This window comes from Lepidochelys kempii, chromosome 1 (genome assembly GCF_965140285.1).
Source record: "Lepidochelys kempii isolate rLepKem1 chromosome 1, rLepKem1.hap1, whole genome shotgun sequence".
NCBI lineage: Eukaryota > Metazoa > Chordata > Testudines > Cheloniidae > Lepidochelys > Lepidochelys kempii.
The window spans coordinates 226,256,730-226,275,444 of NC_136380.1; the positions used below are offsets into that span (position 1 = coordinate 226,256,730).

At 36.6% G+C, this 18,715-nt stretch overlaps 2 long non-coding RNA genes across 10 annotated transcripts in view; one reads left to right on the top strand and one right to left on the bottom strand.

Annotated features, from left to right (window-relative positions):
• Positions 1 to 18,715, bottom strand: part of LOC144929531 (uncharacterized) — a 365,984-nt gene that overhangs the window by 129,925 nt on the left and 217,344 nt on the right. The window contains exon 1 of one of the 6 annotated variants that reach the window (XR_013634814.1): positions 9,797 to 10,116. The exons of the other annotated variants lie outside the window; for them this stretch is intronic. This is a non-coding gene — a long non-coding RNA (uncharacterized LOC144929531). Of the gene's footprint in view, positions 1 to 9,796; positions 10,117 to 18,715 lie in introns of those variants that run through there. 6 annotated transcript variants of the gene reach the window in all.
• LOC140899784 (uncharacterized) overlaps positions 1 to 18,715 on the top strand; it is a 36,891-nt gene that overhangs the window by 12,354 nt on the left and 5,822 nt on the right. For all 4 annotated transcript variants that reach the window (XR_012155449.2, XR_012155447.2, XR_012155448.2 and 1 more), the window contains 2 exons: positions 749 to 828; positions 3,016 to 3,234. This is a non-coding gene — a long non-coding RNA (uncharacterized LOC140899784). The remainder of the gene's footprint in view (positions 1 to 748; positions 829 to 3,015; positions 3,235 to 18,715) is intronic.

Sequence of the window (18,715 nt, forward strand, 5' to 3'; positions counted from 1 at the left end):
ATATCATCCTCCCTACTCCTGCTGCAGTATTGCATGAGATCCAATATGGTCCAGGCCTTCCCTCCCTAAACACACACGATCCACTATGGTCCAGGCCCTCCCCTCTCCTCCCCCACGGCAGCATGAACAAATGCAAGCAAGATTTGCCCACAGTATGCTAATGATACAGACATACAAGAACCTAGTACAAGGTGTAGGGCTTATTACTGGAGTGGTCCATTTGTAATCAGTAGAAATACTTACAAGTAGCTAGTGCTGTCAGGCTCGGCTAGTGTAGATAGCCAACAGCAACATAATGGACGCAATTCTCTGCTCCATTATACCAATTAGAGCCAGCGTACTCCATCGTTTTTAAGGGAGTTACACTGGTGTAAAATGTGGTATAACTGGGTGGAGAATCAAAGTCAGTACGACTAGATCTATCAAAGTTTGAGGGTAAATAATTATTTTAACATATTTTAGCCCTGAGCCTGCACTTGAATCTATTCTTGTAGACAGGAGGAGAAGTCATAAAGTTTTATATACTGTGTGTTATTTATTTTTATGAATGTAACATTGTAAGTTTTTGTTTGATTCTTTTGTGCTCAATTTTAACTCTGCTGTGTTTTTAGCAAATTGGTTAAGTCATCAGAGACTAATGGCTTATCTTTGGAAAGAAGGAAAAATGTATAAAACCATATTTTTATTCAAGATATATGTGGTCATAGGTTGAGTAATTATTTGGGGATCTAATTGTTTTATTTCATAGATTTCAATGATGAATGGAGAATATCATACAGCAGAAACGGATGGACATGGGTAACAGAACATAATGCAAATCTTTCAAACGTATGAAATATTTTTTTTCTGAAGGAAGTAATGGTTCTATAAAGTAGCTGAGATAAATTTCACAATGATCACTGGTCACATTAAGCAGCTAAAATGATTCATTAGGTTCTACTTTCAGACTGGGGGGAAATCAAGAGTAACCTTTTGAAGTCAAACAGAGTCATATTGGTGTAAAACCAATGCAAATGAGAGAAGAATCTAGTCTACTTATACCCCAGCCTTTACATTTTACATCATGATCGACTCCATTTCACATGATCCTTCACTATTGTTGAATGGGTGTTTTGACAAAGTAAAGACACTACCTTTGCATGGCATATCCTGTACATGTTGAGGATGTCATGGGCATAAGGTGATAAAATCTTCTGACCGAGTACGCTATCAGATTTCTTTGCAAGTTGACAAACAGTGCATATTTTGAGATAAGGTCTCTGCCCCAAATGTCCAGATTTAGTATCTCAGTTACCATATTTTAGGATTCAATTTTTAGTCAAGTTCAGTAACTTTCACTTATCTAATAATCTTTATTAGAAAATTAAGACTAGCAAATTAAGAAAATAATGTTAAAATACTTGCAAATTCTTTACTGCCACTTAAAAATGTGAACTGAGGTAAGATTTTCAAACCAGAGAAATAAAGCACTTGCAGATGTTATACTGGAATTAATTGAACAATGTATTTTTGCCAAGACAAAGCCAATCATAGTGAATAAGGAACAACTACATACACATTGGTAAATGAAAGGTTAATCAATTTTTAAAATTTGTATTTTATTGTTTGATATAAGTACAAATATTCAAGAGTTTTCCATGAAGTAAACATGATACTCTGCCATTCTCTGCCAGCACGTGCCTAAATTAGTTCTCCATTTTGTGGTGGCCCTTTGAGAGCAATTCCTATTGAGAAGTGAACAAAGGCCATGACCCCTGGGTCAGAGTGTAATGCAGGAAGCATGACCTCCTCTTTGTTCAGAACAGCACTATTTACTTTGCCTAAGTAAAGATCACCAATACATTAACTAAAGAGGATTAAAAAGGTCATAGCCCTAGGGATGTAGCTCAGGCAAGTGGCAACTCTCTTTAATCACCAAATCATTTGACTTTTTTAAAAAAAATAAAGGAATACCTTATTCACTTAAGATTCAATGAAATATCATTTTAAAAGCAACAAATAACATTTTAAAAAATCTAAAAAAGAATCTCCTTTTAAATATGTGCATTTCTGCACTGTTAGCAGATCCAATTTTTTATTTTTAAAAGAGCTAAAGTATTTTAAATAAAAATATAATATTCCTCCATTATCTTTTGATAGGTTCTGAGTTGATTTGTAAATTTGTGCACATATCATAGAAAATAATTATTAAAAAGTAACTGAAAACTCTTTGGTTTGGTATCATATGAATTTATACATCTTATGTCTTTTTAAAGTGCCCATCATTTTAATACCTAGACATTTAATATAAAATATTCCATTTGTAAAGGACAAATACAATTTATATTACAAATTACTCATCTTGCTAGTTTGGCTTAAGCAGGCTAAATTAATTACCGGTACTATAATTTTTCGTTTTAAATTTTACAAAATGTTAATATTTATTTATAACATTATGTGTAAATGCTATTATTGATAATACTGTCTTACCAAACCATGGAGCCAATGACTGACTCTATTGTATTTACTGTTTATGGGAGGCAGTGTGGCCTAGTGGAAAGAGCACAGGATTGAGAGCTCAGGAAATATGGGCTTCATTTCTGGCTCTACCACTGACTTGCTGGGTGACTTTGGGCAAGTCATATCCCTCCTTTGTGCCTCAGTTCCTCAATCTGTAAAATGGGGATAATGATACCTCCTTTATAGAGCTTTTACTTTGCGATCTATAGGTGAAAAGTGCTATGTAGAAGTATTATTATTATTTACTACTCTGTAGTTAAATTTCAGTGGGCTAATTTCTCCCTTCATGTTATACAGTTCCTTGCTTTACAAGTAATCATGGATTACTTGTGTGGTAAGGTGCTACACAGGGTGAATAAGGCCGGCAGAGTTGGGCCCCGTACAGAACTGAATTTTTATAATTCAGCGTACTGTGGATATCTTAACATTGTACATTAAGAAACGTAGGACCATCCTGTCTTGCAATATATCAGTAGTACAATACATTTTATAGTGATATTATTCATCATGATCCAGGTGCTCCCATCAATTACTCAGCATGGAGAGGAGCCAAAGCATGAGGAAAAAAGGTGAGAAGACTGTCTGGAGGGGAGCAGTGCCTACAAAAAATGCTCCTACCTCTCCACTATTGCACAGAAGCTCTTTTGAGTAATCTTTACACGGTTGGAGTTCCAATGGAAATTGATGGGAGTCAAGGCCAGTTAGGGGACCTGCACTGGTAAAGAGCCTATAACAGTGAGTAAAACACCACAGCAAAAACCCGGAGGTAAATTTTGGCTACAATTAGCATTCGTTATGCAAGATGCCCATGAAGGGGTTTTGAAGTGTCCATCTTAAGAGAGAGTGAGTTACTGGCGGTAAAGGAGCTAGCTAGCCACACTGTTAGATGTGAGGAGAGACCCAAAATTCACAGATATCTGCTCCATACATCAAAGTTGGGGCCAGAGTTTCCTTTGTAACCCCAATCTTCACATTGCAGGCCCTGTCCCTGCTACTTCCATGAGGCTGCTACCCACATACAATAATGTTGTAGGAGGATGTTAGGAAGATGCCTTGCAGTGTACCTCAAGAGGCTTCACAAATAAGTTTTTCTCTTTCACAATGTTTTCCACAGGTGGTGCCCATGTATTTCATGGTACTCCAATATTGCTCTAGAAAATGACAGTTGTTCCTTCCTTCACCCACATCCATTGCCTTACGGTCCTCCATCTCAACCTGTAGTCTCTTCTCTCTCTTCCTGTTAGAGCAGTAAGACTCACTGCCACCAGGAAAACTTAATAGGAAGAGCACCCTCAGTTCACTTGTTCTATTGGGAACTAAGCCTCCAGATGATTTTAAGCAGGCTCCAGAGTGGCAAGTGTAAAAGGAGAAACCTCCAAGACACTTTCCACTATGGATGGGCAAAAAACTGGCACCTTCTTCTTGCACAACTGAATCCGGAGGCACACAGCTCCCAGTGATTCAGTTTTTCAAATCCAATATAAAAATATTGAGCCTTTTATTTTGGAGGGAGCCAGGAAGAAAAGAGTGGAGGTGGAGAGCCTTAATAGGCTACAGGCTTGTAGGAAGAGCAGAACTTGCTATCTAGAGCAGATCAGTCAGCTAGGGAAAAGCAGAAAGGTACATATGCATTATGTATTTTAAAATAACTGACACAGAATCACAGAGCCATATTGTGCTTTGATTATTAATCAGAACTCCCTGAACTTGAATGAAGAATTCTGCTTATAACTATGAAGGTTATTTAGGCATACCTTAACACAGTTAAAAAATCCAAGGTATTCATACCTTAAAAGAGAAGCAAGATGGCCAGGGAAAAACCCCCACATATGGTATTAAATGCATTGTACAAGAGATGATTTGAAGCAAACAGGTATTCTCCTCCAAAAAGTGCAGTCCATGTGAAGCAGGTAGAAAGTAGCGTAAACTCTTGTGGGTAAAATTTCAGATGGAAATGATGAGATAAAGAGGGATTATGAAGACTAAAAAAGCCAATGACAAAAAAAAAATTACTGATGACTATGGGAAGCAGGAAGCCTGTGAGACAACTGGCAGGTCTGCTGGAATACCAGGAAATAAAGGGAGCGAATAAGGAGGATAAAAGGCATTGCACAAAATATTGATTATGACCTTGAGCTATTTGATCACGCAGAAGAATAAGCACACCATCTCTCATTCCGCTCCATGACCGTATTAGCTCGACTTCTTAGCCAGGCTCCAACAGCAGCTCTCCTTCTGGCAGGCAAGTGTGAGGGGAGTGGATGGAGCTTTACCTTTCTGTCCCTCCCTCACCTTCACACTGGCCAGCAGGGAGCAGGAGTTAAGCTGTATTCCAAAAAACAGAGAAATAAAATACTCCTCCCCAGATGAAGGAAAACCCAGGGAAAAAATATGACTGTATGAGACACAATTCTTGCCCAGGCTATTCTCGGGATTGAGCAGTTTCCACACTGCCTCTTACTCTGGGCTGAACCTAATGGTTCAATGTTGCCTTAAATTCTTTGTGTCAGTCTCCACCACAGAAGACAATGGGATGACACCTACCCCAGACCTGGATACCTTTCTGGAAGTTATGCTTTAACCAAACACAAGTTACCGGGCTCAATACAGGGGTAACTGGGTAAGGTGGCCTGTGATATACAGAAAGTCAGACTAGCCTTAAACTCTATTAGCCTAATTTTTCAGGTAATAAAGGGAGAGAGTGTGTCAGAAGTTAAGGTGCATATCTATCTATCTATCTAATCTATCTATCTATCTACACACACAAGAGCACATTCTGAAGACACTCAAGAATGAACCACCTGAATTTCTAACATAAAGTCTCTCATATCAGTGAATATATCAAAGTCTAGCAAATGTTGCACTTATCCTTTAAAAAGACTAGGGATGATCTTGAGAATTACATGCCAGTGACCCTTACTTTAGTACCAGGTCACCTGACTAAAAAGGTTATTTTTATAAAATATTATAACTTTTATATAGAAATGAAGATTATATAATCAGGGGAAAGCAGCCTGGGTTACAAAAAGGAAAAATGTGCCTCTCTTATCTACTAGCTTTCTTTTACTAGGTCAACCAAAGAATATGGTATCATTTATGGACTTTCAAAAACACGCTTCGTCACGGGCTGCAAAGGAAACAGAATAGTCATGATTAAGAGTTGGGAGTACTTTCATGAATTAGAAATCGGCTAAGAGATCATAAACAGTAGGAATAAAAAGCCGGTTTTCAGTAGAGTGGAAGTTTAACAGTGTATGCCCAAGGAATCTGTACACAGATCAATGTTTAAAATATTACGTAGTGGTCTGCAAAAGTGGGTGAATGAAGTAGCAGCATTTTCAGATGACTCAGATTTAGGTTACTCAGGACTGTGAGGAACTTCAGAGGGATCTGACAAAGCTAGCTGAACATGCAACACGTTGGCATAATGAATTTCAGTGTTGGCAAATGCAAGGTAACTCATATTGCTGGGATCTCAACTAAGCATAACCACTGAAGAAAGAGACCTGGGCAGCTCAGCAAAAATCTCATTCATTGTGCAGCAGTGGTTCAAACTCAGATCGTTCGGCTGCATAAGGAACAGAGCAGCAAGTAAAACTGATAATGTTTGAATTACATTATATATTAATCAATGGTAAATTGTTTTTAGTTCTTGTCAACTATCTCAAAAAAAAAAAGGTAACAAGAGAGCAGAGACAGGCAACAAAAATGATTTAGAGGAATCAAAAGATATCCATATAAGGAGAGAGCAGAATGAAACTATTTAGTTTGAAAAAGAGATGGATAAAAGGAGACATGACAGAGATATACAAATTACTGCACTGGGATAGAGAAGGTGAATAGAGTGTTCATATACTTTTCTCCAGGAACATTGGGAAATTCAATTAAATTAAATTAAGGCAATAAGCTAAAAACGTATACAGTGAATTTTGTTTAACAAAGCACATAATTAACCTGTGGAACTCATTGCCACAATATATCATCGAGGAGTTCAGTAGGATTCAAAAAGGAGTAGGCCTTTATATGGATCATGAGAATATCCACAGATCAGTTAGATAGGATAATTATTTTTAGAAGGGATATAAACCCATATGCATCAAGGCATAATACAACCACTGACTAACGCTGTAGGAAGAAATTTCCCATCTGGACAAGTTATTCTAAAGCTGTCCACAATGGGGTTTCTTGCACCGTCTTCTGAATTGTTTGTTAGTAGCATTGTCAGAGATAGGATATGGGACTAAATGGACCACTGACCCAATCCAGTGCAGTAATTCCTATGTTCTAATGTTTTATATGGCCAATGGTAATTAAAGAAAAAGGGAAGAGACACTTTAAGTCACTGCATTTCTCTTCTGTAATTTAAGTGTACACATCCCTGTAAGATGATGCTTCAGACAATACGCTATTGATTCTATACTTGAATTTAACAAAAACTAATGTTTTCTTAATTTATTTTGCATTTAAATAAAACAGGAAAATAATTAGAATGAATGTAAACGATGGTGACTCGGTTTCTGATTGAACAATACATTAATTTATTATTATTATCGCTAACTTTCCCCCAACAATATTTGCACTGGGACATTTTATAACAATAAGAGATTCCAAGTGTGTGTGTGACATACTGGGATATTCCCACATCCAGGATGACTTGCAGCATTTGTCTTTCAGTTTTATGTCTAACAATTCACCCAAGCTGTGATAATACCTGACCACAACTCACACACAGTTGCACTCCCCTAAGAACAAAAAGACACAGAGCTAAGAGATGATGTGTTCAAACATAAGAAGGAAGATGGGGTGGGGTGGAATACACACACACACACACACGTCAGTAGTTATACAAATGAAGGAGTCTCATCAGCATTAGTTTGCTTACTTATAGGAGTAAAGCTACTCATGTACACGTTTGCAGGATCAGAACTTTACCTGAGCATTTGTATTACTGAAGAAGATAGTGAGGGGGTAAAATTCATGCTACTGCAGACAGATAGCTTTAAAATGTATCTTCTATCTTAACACATTTAAAATAACCATTATGGAGACAAAAAAAATCCGTTTTTTAAAAATATATATTTCTTTTTAAATGTAATTCTCTTTTAGTCCAATCCCTCAACTTTTATATTCCTGCAATTGATTTCAGGAAGATACTGAACTAAAGGTTTTGATTGTAATTGGAGGCTTTGGTTGTTTGTGGGACTGGTGTCGGTTTTGTGTGTGTATGTGCGTGTGTGGTTTTTTGGTTTTTTGTTTTGTTTTGTTACTTGCTAATATAGGGATCGGATCCTGCAACAGTTCTGCACTGGAATAAATGGGAATAAGCATGTGTGTAAAGATAGTAACGTGTGCCATTGTTTGCAGGATTGGTCCCCTACTTGATAATTAGAATAAATAACCACTTCCTTATCAATGTGAAAAACTTGGCAGTGTTCTCATTTTGATTTTTTTTCTGTAATTAGTGAAACAGTTGAGAAATCAGAGGCAAAACAAATGTAAATGAAGCTGCCACTCTCAAGCAAGAACAATTGACAATCTTTAAGAAATTTACACCAAGCTATATTAGGAATTTTGACATATTGCTTTGTTTCTAGTAAAAAGTATTTTTGCTTCATCTATAGCAGAAACTGCAGCTGGTTTTCATTTTGTAATGATCATGGGTCAGATTTTCACAAGAGCTCAGACACCTCCTGTTTAGGTATCTAAATAAATAGCCAGAGCAGCAACAGCCGCAACATCCATTTTTCCCAACAAAAGATAAACACCTTTTAAAAAATCAGACCAGAAAATTTACATTTATAATGCACAGTAGATTTTGTGTCACTGATTTAACCAAAAGGTAAATCCATACTGAGTTAAAAAAAATATTCAACTATCATTACCCCAGTGCACATTAATACATTAAAAAAACATTTTGTAACTTCATGAAAACAAAGGAGTTGCACTGTGGTGAGAGTAGAATTAGGCCAGCTCTCCTTTTCTATAATTTAATTTTAAAATGATCACTATTCCATAGATAATGAAGGAATTCATAAATCCAGAAACGTTTCAGGAGAACATCTGAGAAGCCCAGACATCAAATACAGAAAACTAATAAGCGCACATGATAATTCTCATTCCTTTAGTCAATGGGGTTGTAGGATGTAAATAAGAGCAGAATTTGTTTCATTCATACTTGATAAAAGCAAAGTTATTGGGCCAAATCTTGCCTTACCTAACATCTCATACAATGCCACTGGTACAAGTTACAATGTATTGCATAATTTTTATTTTTCAAATTATATTTTATGTTATTGTAATTATAGTTAATATTTTTTTAAAATAGTACAAATAAAATACTGTGCACTCTATACTTTTTCTTTAAATTACACTGTATGTAATGTTACATTTAATTCTATTAATCAATATTAAATAAATATAATTACATTTCTCAGGCAAACTAGATATCTTGAAGATCGACGCCAAATATTCAACAACAAACTAAATCTACAATTCTGACAGTTAATTAACACATCTTAGTTCCTGTGACTTAATGGACAAATAACGATTTTAATATTCAACTATCGTTACCTCAGTGAACATTAATATATTCAAAAACCTGATTTTTCTTTCTTTGGATTTAAAACAAACCATGTAAACATATAAAATACACAGCTTCCTACAGTTTTAGTTTAATTGTTGAAAACTGAGCATACACTTCAACAATATAACAGAAACGTTAAGAATATATCATGATATATATTATGAAGAGATGGTCTACAGATATATACTAAATATAATTATATGCACAAACATGCCAAATTTAAAGATTGCTAAAATCTTATTGCATATTATTTAGCTACTCCAATATATTTCTAAACCTCACAGAAACTACTATAATTATTTTATACCCACTTTTCTGTATTTATAGTGGAGTGCATGGATTTATCTATTTTTTTTAAATCCTAAAACGTTACTCACTAAAAGTTTACAATTGCATTACAGAACATTACATATATTGTACCTTTTACATATATATTTTTCCTTAATGTACAAGTTATTCTCCTTTAAAATTCTAAAATAGCATATGGGTCTCAACATACTGAAGTGCTCTGCTTTGATCCCCTCTTCTACTTCCTACAGAATTTAAATAAGTTCTATATATAGACTAGATATAAACTACAGATACACATAAACACTGTACACATTAGGGGGAAGGAATGACTATATTTTGCCTTACCAGTGACTATAACATTCACCCCTTACCTGCCTCCCTACTCCCCAAATTCCCTGTCAGAATGGAACTTTTGCTACATACTGTTTGCATTCCAATATACAGAGATGGTCTGCAAGAAACTGACGAAGAAATCCAAGGGTTAATGAAAAAACAGGAGGACCGGAGATCTTGTAAGGAAAAAAAAAAATGTTCAGCAGACAAAAATGTTCCCCTGACAAAAAGTGAACCCAGAACTTATTGTCTAAGTATTGCCTGGATATCAGTGAAGGGTCTAGGCAAACGTGGGTTGCAAGTACTGTCCCTTGAAAATCAAACCCCCAGTTCCTGCACTGGTTTCCCCTACCCCCACATTCAAACTGTGACTAACTGCCTCATTATGCTTCTCTTGGCACTTTCTGAAGCAAACTTATTGTACAATTCTACATGGCACCTAAAATCAAGGGGGAAAAGGGCTATTTTCCTTAAACAACAGCGGTCCAATAGACAACTTTTTATCAGTCTAACACATATGCAAAATCCTGCATGACCAGTAAGAGCATTTTTCCCAATCTGTGATGGATAACAGATGAGAAAATATTTTTAAAGCATGAGTTGGGGCCATAAGAAACCTTAGCTACTGAATGAAACACCTATAAGATCCTGCAAGGCTTGAAATCAATGGAAGATTTACAAAAGAAAGAAGAGTGCCAGATTAGGTCCCTAAATAAGTTCTATGTAGAAAACATATTTCTTAATATTTATTTATAAATTGTAGATTCCTCATGTAAAAAAATAGAGAGTTCTCAGTAACAAAATAAAACAAAAAACAAATAATTAATATATCAAAAACACAGTATTTACAACTCTTTAAATAAAACATGAAAACAATTAAAGGGTTTCCAAAGTAACTATGTCTCCAAAGAGTAATAACAGTCTTAGCTTCTTTCTAATTTTAAGTATAAGAACCCATTAAGTGTTATTAAATATTTAGTAGAACAATAATAATTCCTATGAAGCTTTAACCTTGCCTCTGATTTTCTTAAATTTTCCTCTAAATGTAGATTTACAAATCTCATTGGATTTACTGATATTTTATCCTTTATTCACACTTAGCAGAACATAAACAGTTAACAGAATTTGTGGGATGTAAGAATACCACATTTCAGCTCTATTTAGAAATATATTTTTCTTCATAAACTAGAGGATATAAATGCAGCGAATAATGATGTGTTAATGAAAGGGTTTCTTAGGCTGTGCCCTTTATTATTGACACTATAGTAGTTGTTAACTACTATAAACAGCTAGCTCGAGTGTATGAAATGACTTTGCCACGTTGTCTGCTTGTGATATGTCCTGGATGTATTGTACACTTAAAGTCAGATACGAATTCTTAAAAATGTTCTGATTAAAGTAAGAAAATGATTATCAGCCTTCATTACTGTATCTTGCCTGAATCATGTTCTGCTTTATTAGAACTATCCTTCATCCTCTCTTTCAATCAGGAAAATCCCATTGATTTTTGTGGCAGGGCTGTAAGAGCTGGATAGCTGCTTGAAGAACAATAGATACATTTTTCAAATGACTTTGTTCAACTTTATCCCACGTGCAAACTACATCAAAAGTAAACGAAATAATTTCTTATGAAATGTAAAGCTATTGTTTTTATTACATTTTAAAATAACTTCAAAATAGTTTTATCATTTGAAACATTTCATTTATCCCCTTGCAAAATCAGAATTCTCAACATCAGAAAAGAACATCCAGTACGCAAGAGGGTTAAAATTCTGCATAATTTTTAATAGTCTTAAGAGGAAGCACTGCCTTTTTTTCAAAGGGGGGGGGGGAAGGGGAAGATGAGAACAGCAATTTGCAGACCATTTTTTTCCTTGACAGCATTTAGCCACGCCTCACTCTGGCCCTTCCTCCAACCTCTGCTAACCTAAAAACCAGCGCCAACCTGGCAGTCAGCCTTATATTCAAAAGTAAACATTATTCTCCTGCCATTTTTCAGTGTTGTTTATCATATTCCAATCTTCCTGCCGTTTTTTCCCTCACTGTAGATTAAATCATTGCCTCTGCTCCAGTTTGTTTCACTTTGAAACTACAACAAGACAAAGTCATGCTTTTATCTAACATGGCAAACTTGTAGCTGTGCTATAAGGATTTTACCTTCACACAATGAAACTGCAGATTATTCTGGAGGAAAAAAATTGTCAGGCATATCTTTAAATGTTCTGCTCTCCTAATATACAGAATGATTTGTTCTTATCCACACTACAGAAACAGTCTGGTTTTGGAACAGTACATACATCTTTCAAAACCTGTAGCTGAAATAAGAAATCTGACTTTTGCTTGCATCTTTTTCTCTTTTTTTAATTTAACCTCAATAGGAAGCCTTAAAAAAATCTAAACAACACCGATTGAACATACTGTACTGCACCTGGCTGTTTATTATCCTTTTCCCATCACCTATCGATCCTTTCTTCCTTCCTACCTCCTCCCTGCTCCCCAAATCTCCTCTAGAATAAAAGGGTCTTGAAAATATATGTATATAACTACTTAGCTATTATTATTTTTATATAGTCCCACTGTATTAAATGGGTAGATCACATAGCAAAATAAAAACAGAAAGAGGGGATACTGCAATTTTAATCCTAAAAGCCATCACCTTAATTTTCCTACTGCAGCAGATGCATACTGGCAAACACTTCGCGACACTGGAGGATTGCTCCTTCCTATTAAGATCTTAAGAGCGTAGACTAAACAACGGCCATATTGTCAGGGCTTTTCTCTACCCTCCTGCCCTGTCTTATCGGGTGAGAAATTGGCGGTATGCCAATCCTACCGTTGCCAGGCTGGTGTCAGTCAAGGGCAAAGGTTTTTGGTTTTATTTTTTAAAAGAAAGTCTCCAAAAACATCAGCAACAATCAGAATGATGTAAAGATTCTCATTAATTGCAGCATAATCAGGTAGCTGGGTTTAGGGATTTTTCTTCTTCTTCTTCTTGTCTCTAAGCACTGTAAACTACAAGTAACATGGAGTGGTTTAGTCAAAACAGTCATGTGCAAGTAGCCTGGCAAACAAAAGCCTTTATTTATTTATTTAGTTCACGCACAGATAAGGAGGAGCCTTTGTGCACATAAATTTCACACACATCAGAAAGGAGATGCCATGCTGCTTTCTGCAGGCTGACACAGCTTGTCTTGAGACGCCACAGGACAGCCTGGAGGCTCATTAATAATTGCGGATGGCTTTCTATTTCCATATTTAAATTGTGAAGCAGCGTATGATTAATTAAGAAGAAAAAGGCAAAAAGGAAAGGCTTGTGCTTTCTGTTCTATCTGACTTGCCAGAAAGACTGCCTGCTTTAACTCTTTGTTTGCTACATACATGGATGTCAAGAGAGTTTGCCAGAATCCTTTGCTCTGGTAGGCTTATGGGAAACTCAATATGAATATTAATTATGTTATTTTCAGCAGTTAAGCAGACACGAGAGTCCTTCTGCAAATAGCCACATACTAATGAAGAGACTTTACTGCAGTCCATGACTCATTAACCTTTTATTTGAAAAAACAAATTACTTTACAGATTTTAGCAAGACTGTATATTACAATATTTTCAGATAGTGGTGTTAAAAGATTATTTACTATTTTATGCAAAGAGATATTGCTATTAAAATCCAGTAACTGTATAATTTAAACTCATTTGAGTGCTCTAAGACAATGAAAATATTTAATATTGGAACACTGTGACTAACTTGTGCACAGAATCTTACAGTCTCATTAAATATAAGCTATGGCAGGTAATAAACACACCATAAACAGATGTGAAAATATTTAACAATAATTTACTAGAGTGTAAACTTCAGATTATTCTGTTTTTCCAAAAGCATATAATTTCCAGTTTTGACCTCTAGAGATATTTAGGGGGAAAGGCTATAATTCTCAGTACCAGTCAGCCACTGAAATCGTAAGTAAATTTAATCCAAAAACATTCAAGTCCTGGATTGATTCAGCACTTTGTACTATTACTGACAGAGAAAACCAGGGAGTTCTAGTCAGCCTGCCCATGCTGGGCCAGGGGAGGTAAATGAGTTCCAGAACGTGTCATGAGCTCCGTCTCTGAGACGGTTCTTCACACACTGCACCTGGGGGCAAAACTGGGGATATGCCTCCAGAATACAATTTCTTTAATACTGTCCCTACCAGAAGCTGAACATTTCTGAATAGTAATCAGAACACATTCAGATCTGAGTATTTGGTAGCACATCCATTGAAACAGGGAGATAGAAGGGAAGGATTTGGTTGAATCTTATGAGATGTCTCATGTGGCTATTACAGCTCCTCAGTGGCTGGATTTAGACTCTTGTCACGTGACTTGTGTGATTCAGTATTTTGCAGTCCTATTGAAAAAAAAACAAAAACCCTCAGTTCTCCTCACTATCTGCTCACTGTTGCTACTGTGTTAATTTCCCTGCCCGTTATAAGCTCACATTTTAACCCTTTTATTTCTACAGGATTCCAGCTATTCCTGAATTGCATGGAAGTCTGAGCATTTGGGTATTCATTCAACCTTAATGTTATTGAAGTACTGTTGACCAATATATGCACTGTGCAGCAAAAGTGAAAACTTTAATTCTTCCTGGACTGATTTTGGCTCGATGCAGAAAAGCACTTAAGCACATGCTTAAATCCATCCTTCTTCAACTCTTAAGCATGTGCTTAAGTTCCATTGACTTAAACATGTGCTTCACTTGAAGCACGTTCCTAGGTATTTTCCTGAACCAGGGCCTTAGAAAGGAACAATACTAGTAAGACAATGATGGAGTACTAGAAAACAGACAAACCATTATGACTGTGCACTGCTTAGAAAGGGGAAAGGGATAAAGAAACAAAAATAAACAAAAATAAATTTATGTTAGCCATTAAAGTCTGCCAAGATTAAGTCCTTCTATGCACATTACTTATTGGATTTACTACAAAATGCAGATCTGCATATCAGGGCACTTTTGTCCAAGAGTGGCTTCTCCTTCCTGAAAATCAAATCCTGTGCCAAACTGGGCAGCACAGATATAGAATACCATGCACTGAATCATACCTGATCCAAATAAGATATTTTAGTGTGGAGCAATATTTCATAACCAACATAAATCTAACAACCATTATAGCTTATGGGAGGAGAGCTAAATCACAAATTCCAGTTATTCCCTACCTGGTCACACAGCAGGTATACAAATTAAGAATTACAAATTAAGAATACTCAAACAACCTGATCTGAGGCCTACTGAAGTCAATGGAAAAAGAGTCCCATTAATTAAAACACCTTTTAGATCAGGGCCAAGGAATACACTTAAGCATCATCAACATTACAATTTTTAAAATCATGTATTAACCTATAGTTAAAAACAACTAGCAACAAATGCCTGTTCCTTGTCTACACTACAATTTACCATTGTGTCAGTTTAAACATGATTGCAAACCAAATTGGAGGCAAGCCCTTAGTGAACTGCTATGGCACTGAGTAAAATCTGACAGCCATCTGGAATTCATACTTTAACACTGTATCCTCAATTGTCTGAATGAAGACCAGAAGGCCTGATGTTCCCCATATATCTCGCTCCAATTGTTCTGGAATAAACTATACCAACAGATACTTTACAAAGGATTCCAGAGAGACTTTACCTTGTTACTGCAGATATACCATTATTCACAGAAGTCATGGGGCTTGTACATCCTGGAACCATTTTGCAATTAGAACTTCTCCCTCTGCTGATTCAGCACTTGCTTTTTGTCTAACCCAGCATGCCATCAGCGCTCTCATGATAGTCTTCTCCTCTGCAACTTCTACCATCTGAAATAATCTGCCTCTCTCTTTCCACCTCTTTTCAAATCTCACCTGAAAACACACTCTCTCCTTTGTCTATACACCTCTTAATTTATCCCTTTCTCCCTTTAGAAAATGCACTACACTGAGTTGTGTTGTATTGAAATGTTCTTTGGGTTCACCTCTATTTTTCCCCCTCAATTTCTATTTCAGGCAGGAGGAAGGAATCCATTTTAGGAGTACACTAATAGATGTTCGCAAGCAATGAGCTGACCATGACCAAAAGGAGAACATGAAATAAGCTATACTAGTCAGAGCATTAGGACAGGGCAGTCAGCTCTACCACAAACTTACTGTGACACCTTGGGCAAATAGCTTAAACTTTCTCTGCCTTAGTTTCCTCATAATTTTCAATTATGACAGTACCTCACGTGTGTGATGTTAAAGTTTGTAAAGGGCTTTGAGTTCCTGGAATGGAAAGAGAATCCAGAAACAGAATCATCATCCTCATTATTACTACAAACTATCCCTTCACTGAATGGGATTGTTACAGGCCATAGCTGACAACAAACGGGTATCTTTTCCAGTCAGACTCAGAATCACAAGCATTCCTTTTGCACACATCTAAAGCTCCAATTAAATATGACAGAATATTTCTGGATAGGCCTCCCAACTTGCCCTAAATGTGGTTGCACTATGGATTCATTTTACCATATGTTCTTGGAGAACACGCTGAAGTATATATGTTCTGGTACTCCACCTCCACGGGGAAAGGAGAGTTCCCTGGGTCTCTAGCACTACACTAAACATCACACTAATTCTCGCTTGTTTGGAGTGGGGAATATATAAAGTAGGCAGGGCATATACCGAACTATATATCGCATACCAGCCATCTTCTTTTTAGGACAAAGAAAATATTACAAAACCCATTTATAGAGACTGAATGCTGGTCATAACTGGCTAGGCAGATGATACATAGGGACCACTTAAAATATAGATAAAGATTTTAAGTACCATAGAATGCAGAGCTCCTATACAAAGTCTAAAACAATAAACAAGAACAACATCTGTTCAGTATATAGGCAATCATCTGAGGACATCAAAGTCAGACTTGGTATATATCAAGGCACCTCCAACACAGCCACTTTCACCAGATCTGAATTTGGCTCATGGTGCCTGTCTCCCTTATGTGGTCAATTCTCAACTTGGACCTTAAGGAGAGCTAGCACAAGTATGTGTACATGGGAATGGGAATCACACCCCTAGCTCATACTGTAGTGTAGACATACTCTGAAGCATTTGGTAACTGGTCAATGACAGAGATAGGATATGGGATAAATAAACAATTGTGGTCTGACCTGCCATAGCAATTTCTCTGTTCACATTCAAAGTATTACTATTATATAGAAGTTACTGTTTGGGATAATCTTGTTATGCATGCTTTAGTCATATTTTACATAGAGCTACCTGGGGCAAATCAGTGAAGTCAATTCATGCCTACATGAACATCAAGAAAGTTTTCGCAAAAAGAAAAGGAGTACTTGTGGCACCTTAGAGACTAACACATTTTTTGAGCAGAAGTTTTCATTTTTTTATTTATGCTCAAATAAATTTGTTAGTCTCCAAGGTGCCACAAGTACTCCTTTTCTTTCTGCAGATACAGACTAACATGGCTGCTACTCTGAAGAAAGTTTTCAACATTTTCACTTATTAGAAGTGATGATAGGTGTACAATACAAAGTGCAACCTGTTGCATCCAACTAGTTTGTATTCGTCCTTAATATTTGAATAAATAAATAAATAAGTAAATTAATAAATAAAAGGCTGGCAGGCTCAAAATGTGATTTACTTTTTCAATATATATTTTTTTTGCAGATTTCATGTAATTTTTATACACTATAATATTGCAATAATGAATGGCAATAAACTAAACCGGTTAAAATTAACAGAAAGCTTGCCCTTATCACTTATGCAATTTACTAAGGGTAGTTGCTAGAACAAACACTTCTTTATGACAAAGTGCAGCCACATCTCCAGAAGCATTCCTCATTGTGAAGTTTTATTGTACATGGCTCTTCTGCAACCCCTCAAGCTATTGTATTAATGCTCTTTTTTCCTTTTGAAAGCAATATCAGCTCCAGCAACCTAACACTCATAAGCAGGCTATAATAGTAAACCAGTCAGTGCTCATAGAGAAAACTCGTTTTAATTTCAGGTTTCTAATTTTTATTTTAATAAATAATGTGATAACATGATTTTAAAATAATGAAAACTACCTTGATAGCGTTAAGACTGCACAAATCAACCACTACACATTTTACAATATTTTCTTTTCCATTTCCTATATACGGTATAAGGAATTAAACTTTTCTGTACTCTAGCCAGCCTATACTACCTGGCCTTTCACTTCACCATGAAAGTTTGTCCAAATCTGGTCAAGTTACAAGCCTTTGAAAAACTGGAGTTCACACATACTCAGAGACTTACTAGAGTTTACGAGCTAAAATATCAGCATGTTCCATGAGAGGCAAGGTGGGCAATGTAATACCTTCTATTGGACCGACTTCTGTTGGTGAAAGAGACAAGCTTTCGAGCTCATGCAGAGCTTTTCTTCAGGTCCTCAAAAGCTTTTCTCTTTCACCAAGAGAAGCTGATCCAATAAAAGATATGACCTCATCCACCTTATCTCTCTAATATCCTGGGACCAACACAGCTACAACAACACTACAAACAGAATATTCCATGCTCACTAAGCATGCTTCATCCCCTCAGAGCTCCTACATGTGATTGCTATTAGGCATACGCCATCTCCACAGAGTGACTGAACATGTACCAGCCCAGGGCTCCAGTGGCTCAGAAGGACTTTCCTTGTCATGGTTACTCCCAGCTCCTCTTGAGCTGGCACCAGAGAGCAGGGAGCCTGGTGCCCAAGCAGCATGGACAAGGAAGCTGTCTGATTCAAATCCAGAGGGAACAAAAGCTGAAATTGGTGGGGAGGGAGAGGAGTAGATTGGGACAAGGAGCATGTTGAGATTGGGACTGATGGTGCAGAGAAATTGTAATGGGATTGGCTGGGCAAGGAGACTAGGACCAGGATATCCGAGACCCACAAAAGCTTATGCCCAAATAAATCTGTTAGTCTTTAAGGTGCCACCCGACTCCTCGTTGCTTTTTTAGGACCAGGATGAGATGCCTAAG